We start from the raw sequence: 7,096 nt of genomic DNA on the forward strand, positions 1-7,096 counted from the left end.
GGTCGAGGCGAACCTGAGGAGTAAGAGGGCTGGGGGGCCGAGAAGGGCTGGGGGGCCGAGAAGAGCTGGGGGGCTGCATCTCCCGTGCTGGGACCTTCTGGATTTCAGTCCCCTCCCTTGACTCCCGCTGAACGCTTCAGAGACCTGAGGCGTCTCCTTGTGGGAGTGGGAAAACCCAACCATCGCTTCTGGGAGCGCGTTACAGGCTGCCCGCTTTCTGTCCGCATCCCTGCCTCTATCTGTTGTTTTGCAGGGGTTATTTTTAGATATAATCCTCTGCTACTCAAAGCCACTCAGATGCGATAAGAACCCTCTTGGTTGGAATTTTTACTGACTCTACAAGAGCCCCCTATTCTTTCCTTTGTAGGGAAGATCACTTTGTGCCAGGTATCCCACTGGGTCCGATGGATTGTATTTAGGAATGAAGCTCACCCGTAGCACTGTGAGCGGTACCGGAGTTACCACAGGACGTAAGTGAACCAGACCACATCCACCAGGAAAAAGCATACCATTTGTCAGGAAAAGGAGAAAGGTTTGGGAAATAAATGGTATTTTCAAGTCTTTGCTAGAAACAGCATGGACTTGGGGATGAAGAGCTCTTTAAAGGATCTTGACTGGTCCCTTTGTGTTCTGCATGTTTCCACTCTGCATTTTTACTGTGCCTTTCTAAGGAGCCCAGTCTGAGGAGCCCAGTCTGAGGATGGAGTCCTGTTGCTCCAGCAAGAGGTGAATATTCATTAGATTCAGGAGTATTTCCAAGGTACTTTTCAAAAGTGGGATTTAGTGGAGTATTATAGTGTCCTGGACCATGCGTGTAGACCCAGTGCACGTCCCCAGCCCTTGGCATGTGCAACAAACCTCAGAGAGGCAGCACTGGGATTTCTGCCACTTTGAACAGAGCGCATTTGATTTTTAATGACTTTATAGTCCAGCTGTAGCAAACACCCTCCCTGTTCACTCTCTATCTGGGGGGCAGGTGACAGCAAGGGGCACCATCTCAGCTGGGCTGGAAGGTTGTGCAGCGGCTGCAGTGGGATGAGGCATGGGCAGGTTCCTCGTCTGCTCATGCTCTGACATGGAATTACATAGCCTGACACAAAAACCTTTGGGAAAGTTTCCTATTGTGTATGGCCTGTTTTCATGTATACTAAATAAGGTTGGGTGATGTAAATAAGCTGAGATACCTGTCTTCCCTGGCAGACTTCTCCCGTGGCAGCTAAAGCCATGGATGTCCCAGCCAGCTCCACCGTGTCTGCCTATGTGAGGAATTTGTTAGGATGTTTTACAGAGGAATCCAGACACTGCTTTAAATGAGGATAAAATTTAGACATTACTCATTTCTATTTGACTGTCAGCTCCCTTGGGCATGATGAAAGCAGCAGTGGGTCCCAGCTATTCAGCTTGCCCCGCTGTTGTATCTGGGGCTGCTGCAATTCCTGTGTAGTGTTGCCAGAACCTTGGAGAGGATGGAAATCCCGACAGGAGAATGCGGCCACTACGCTGTGGGGATTAGAGTTCAAAGTGCTTTAAACCATGGTGCCCTGTTGTTGTCTCCAGCTGACAATGACCAGCAAAGTCCATAGTGACACAAGCAATTTTATCCAAACCTATCTTGGGACTACTGCTTGAGGTCTGCTAATTTTCCAGCTTCTGCTTTTAATACTTTAGCCCCTAAAAGCCAGGCCTTCTGGTTTTTTTGTGTATTAGAGGGACTAGCAATGGCCCAATTTTTGTTCCTTTTCTATCCATTGTCATTGATAGAGCCCTGGTGAGGACTCCTCATGAGTGGATGTAATTTAGAGATTAAGGGAGGGAGCAGTCTATGGGAGTGCAATGACATCAGATGGTCATGAGTGCATGTTGTGGCTGAGCAATGCTCATGGGAGCCGTGAAGGCCCTGGAGGAAATCTGCGCCAGCTGTAATGCTGCAGCAAAAAACTCATGGTGAAGGCAGGGTGAGAAGGGCAGTTACTGCTGGCGCTGCTCTGAGAGAGTGCTGAAGGGCAGGAGAACACAACCTGCCATGCTCAGGCAGGTTGCTCTGGTGGGAGGGGATGGAGAAAAACTGATTTATCTTCATGTGCACATACCTGCAAAACAATATGGTCCTTTTCTGAGAACTGTATACTTTGCTTTAAGTTGCTGGGGGACAGTGGCTTCGATCTGAAGAGATGCTGATGCTGAATGAGAACAAGGCAGTGTGCTGGTAGGTAAACTAGATGGACAGTGAAATGGAAACTAGATTTGGAAAAAAAATATTTACTTTTAATTCTCTGTGCTGTGTAACTGAGATGTAGTTTTTTGAAAAATCTGTGATTCAAAAAGATGAACTAGAACATTCTACCTGGATCATTTCCTTTAAGGGCATTTACAAGTGCCCAACAGAGTGAGGTTGCAGGGATAGCACCTAAAAGAAGAATGCAGCAATAATAAAAGCAGGGCTTCATCATCCTTCTCAGGTACGTACCAGTATAGCTCCTCCCTTCACACAGGGACATTTGACTGATCCTGGAGCACCTGTCACCACCGCTTCCAAATAGTAACTGTGTCATGAAGAAATAATTCCTTTCTGAAGGGGTGCTGGTTGCCCACTAGATGGTACTAAGCATTGACTTTAACTGCTGATTAAACTGCCTGCTGTCAGTAATATTTTCAGGCTCTGGGGGGTGTTAGAAAACCTTTTGGCTTCTCCATTGTTTTGATTCATACCCAGCTTTATAAATAGGTGGGGTTTGTCCCATTCGGTGTCATCGTTAGTTAGTTCAGCATGGGAAGTGGTGTGGTGCAGATGAAAATAACGAGCCCGGAGGCACAGAGAACGTGTGTGTCTCAGCTGCTGCCGCCTTTGCTTGAGACAACACATTCAACCCCCGTACAGAGAATGACCCAGTTCCTAAGGTTTTTTGTGTTCGATCTTTATCAGACTTGGCTTTTATAGTTCCTGGAGGCTTTGGGGCACATCGAGGGCACACATGGGCCTTCCTCCCTGATAAATAGAGAGCAGTTGATTGTGCCAGGCAAAACGTGTCCCCAGAGGGAACAGGATGTTGGAAAGGTCATCTGTAGCTAGGAAACTGTTTGCCTTGCTCAGATCTCTCCCCAGGTCAGGCATTACGCTTTTGCTGGCCTTTCCCCTGCAGACACACCTGAGCAGTCCCACCGGGCAGCAGAACCATCAGGCCATTGGTGGCAGGTCACATGCTGTCACTTCTTCCCAGGCAGAAGAGCAAATGCCAGGCAGAGGCTGCAACTTGGCTGAAAACAGGCACTGGAGCTGGTCAGTGGGTGCTTGACTTGGCTCATCCGAAGGGGATCAGGCAGGAGTTTGCTAACAGAGAGGGGTTAAAGCCTGTCCTGGCTCCCCCCTGCTTTAGGGGCAGGAGGGTGTCCTGCAGGCCCCGGGACAGCCACACTTTCCCCAGCATGGCCGCAGTGCCCAGCACCAGCAGTGAAGGGGTGAATGCCACTGGAGGCTCTTCCCCTCCTGGAGGTGAATTAAACCAAAACATCCATTAACAACACAAACCTGTGCCAAGTTCATTTCAAACCCGGATTTTTGCTGCTTCATGGCTTCCTTCTTAGCCTGGTACTTAACTGCTGTGGAGTCCAGCGAGGTGGAGTCCTTAAGCTGTGCCCTTCCAGTATGGAGATATGTGCATTTCTACAGTAACAAAAAGTAGGGGTGTTTGCTTATGAACAGTGTTTTGTACAGCTAAGAATAGCCACATTTCCACAAAGTTCTTAAAAAAAGACACAAATGCTAGTTTGGATATTAATCTTAATATATTTAATCTTTCTTGTTTGTAAAACAAGACATAAATTTGTGTATATATATAATTTATATATTTTTTATTTATATATACTATATACAGACAATAAAAAAATTTTCCTCTGTATTAGGCTGAGAGATTTATGGAGGAATGATATAGGCATAATGGGGAGCTCGAAGAAACTCAGAGTTTCATAATAATTCACGGGGAAAAGAAAAACACGGCTCCCTGTCGGCCTTCAGCATCATAACAGGCTTTGCCCACCACGGACTGAAATCCGAATTGGCTCTTCCACTGTATATTTGCTACATGGTTCTTGAAAGCAGGAGGCTGTTCCCACAGCAGGATCCTCTCTGCCTTGCTGACAGCAATGGCCAAAGTCCAGGACAGCTATGGGCCAGGGGAGGTTATTGCACTCAGTAGAGGATGCGCATGTTAAAAGCACATTGTGCCTTTCCATAACTCCTATGGAAGAACAAGAGATTTCAAATGTGTGTATTTATAAAAAATAATAGAGATGGGAAGCAACTGATCCTACAGAGATCCCTGATCATCCCCAAGCGCTGGGGCAAGCTGGCTGGGTTTGACAACCGGTCTCACTCCTGGCGCCATGAGGCCGATGCCACGGTCTCCCTTTCCAGCCGGAGGTGGGTGTGATGGGGAGAGGCACAGGGACCCCGGCACGACCCGCTCTCCAGTGGCAGGGTAAGGGCAATGCAATGTGTAACCTTGCATTTTTCTCCTTGCTCTGTTTTGGAGGGTGGGTGACTGCAATGAAGCACCAATTAAGGCGGACTGATTAGGTCTAGAAGCTAGACTGCGAGGAGGAGGGGAACCTCAGGGTGCGAAGGGAAGCAATTAGGAATCATTTTACCATTCACCTGGAAGTGAAAAAAGAACAATCAAAACCCCCCAACTCCAAATAAATGACCATCACACAGTACTAAATAATGCTTTTTATGGCAGTCAGTCCAGTGGAGACAGGAAAAGGACCCCAATGCCCTGGCAAGGAGGGCAGCTCCTTTGGCTGATGGCAGTAGCACTGCCTGGCTCGGGGGCAAGCCGTGGCTGACAGACAAAGCTGATCTGGGGTTCCTCTCTAATGGGCATAGTGAAAGGAAATACGAGAGGGTTTGGGCTTGGCCTTAGAGGCAAGGACCTGACCTCTGGAGAATGGTGTGAAGGAGGTCTCCTCTCAGTTGCTAGCCCAGCTTCTGGCTTGCAATGGTCAAAGATCAATCTGGGTTCCTTGCAGGCTCTCTAGTGTGGACACGGCCATCCAGGAGAGGAAGGGGAATACAGAATCATAGAATCAAAGAATCATTTAGGTTGGAAAAACCTCTTAAGATCATCGAGTCCAACTGTTAACCTAACTGCTAAACCACATCCCTAAGCACCGTGTCTACCTGTCTTTTAAATACCTCCAGGGATGGGAACTCAACCACTTCCCTGGGCAGCCCGTTCCAATGCTTAACAACCCTTTTGGTGAAAAAATTTTTCCTAATGTCCAACCTAAACTTCCCCTGGTGCAACTTGAGGCCATTTCCTTTCATCCTATTACTTGTTACCTGGGAGAAGAGACCAACATCCCCCTCGATACAACCTCCTTTCAGGCAGTTGCAGGGAGGGATAAGGTGTCCCCTCAGCCTCCTTTTCTCCAGGCTGAACAACCCCAGCTCCCTCAGCTGCTCCCAACCAGCTTTGTTGCCCTTCTCTGGACACGCTACAGCCCCTCAAGGTCCTTCTTGGAGTGAGGGGCCAAAAACGGAACACAGTATTCGAGGGGCGGCCTCACCAGTGCCCACTATAGGGGAAGGATGACTTCCCTGGTCCTGCTGGCCAACCTATTCCTGATACAAGCCAGGATGCTGTTGGCCTTCTTGGCCACCTGGGCACACTGCTGGCTTATATTCAGTCGGCTGTCAACCAGTACCGCTCCACGCGCGGCCCTCCCCACCCCCTCGCCCCCAAGCCTGTAGCGTGGCATGGGGTTGTTGTGACCGAAGTGCAGGACCCAGCACTTGGCCTTGTTGAATCTTACGCAATTGGCCTCAGCCCATCGATCTAGCCTGTCCACATCCCTCTTCAGAGTCCTCCTTCCCTCAAGCAGGTCAACACTCCCGTGCAACTTGGTGTCGTCTGAGAACATACTGTGGGTGCACTTGATCCCCTCATCCAGATCACTGACAGATATTAAACAGAACTGGCTCCAACACTGAGCCCTGGGCAACACCACTTGTGGCCAGCTGTCAGCTGGATTTAACTTCATTCACCACAACTCTTTGGGCCCAGCCATCCAGCCAGTGTTTTACCTAGCGAAGAATGTGCCTGTCCAAGCCATGAGCAGTTTCTCCAGGAGAATGTTGTGGGGAACAGTGTCAAAGGCTTTAGTAAAGTCTAGGTAGACAACATCCACAGCCTTTCCCTCATCCACTAAGCGGGTCACCTTCTTGTAGAAAGAGATCAGGTTAGTCAAGCAGGACCTGCCTTTCATAAACCCATGCTGACTGTGCCTGATAACCTGGTTGTTCTTGACATGACATGTGATGGTGCTCAAAATGATCCACTCCATAACCTTCCCTGGCACTGAGGCCAGACTGACAGGCCTGTAGTTGCCTGGATCCTCCCTACTATCATGCATTAAGCCTTTGCCTTTTGAACAGGCATTACCTGGGCTCAGGACTAGGGCATTGGTGCCTAAGTTGTGAGAGTAGAGCCTGCTAGGGTGACCTAGCTCTGCCCCAGGATTATGGCATCCTGCCAATACTAGGAGTAATTCCCAAACCCTAGCACAGGAGCAGGGACCTGCACCCCAGAGATCCCTTCTGCTGCTAATTACGTTGCATTTGTGGGCCAGAAAGCCCCTGGAGGCCAAGAGCTGTTCACGTGGCAAGACACCAGTTTGGCTCCAAACTGCCCAAGTGAAGCCAGGAGATCTCAGCTCAGTTCTTGCTAACTCACTGGCCCACCACACACTGTGACAAAGGTCTTTGCACAAGTGAGGCCTGAGCCACATGAAACCAAACTAGCATGGAGACAAGGTGACTCTGCCCCCCTTGTCACCGAAAAGCCAGCATGGGAGAGCAAGCAGAGCAGCTGCTTGAGACCCCTGATGAGCTTGTTGCGCAGTTTGGAATGGGGCATGAATTTACCCTTCAAAAACATCACCAACACAACCATCCATTCTGCAGAGATAGAAGAACATCTTGGCTACCGCAGACCCCAGTAGATGTGGGCCTGTAGACACGCATCCTCACCAGACCTATGCGAATTGAGAACCACTAGCACATGGCCTGGCACACACTGGCTTGTTTTTTGTAGCTGGC

This window comes from Egretta garzetta, unplaced genomic scaffold (genome assembly GCF_000687185.1).
Source record: "Egretta garzetta isolate BGI_Z169 unplaced genomic scaffold, ASM68718v1 scaffold1021, whole genome shotgun sequence".
Lineage (NCBI taxonomy): Eukaryota > Metazoa > Chordata > Aves > Pelecaniformes > Ardeidae > Egretta > Egretta garzetta.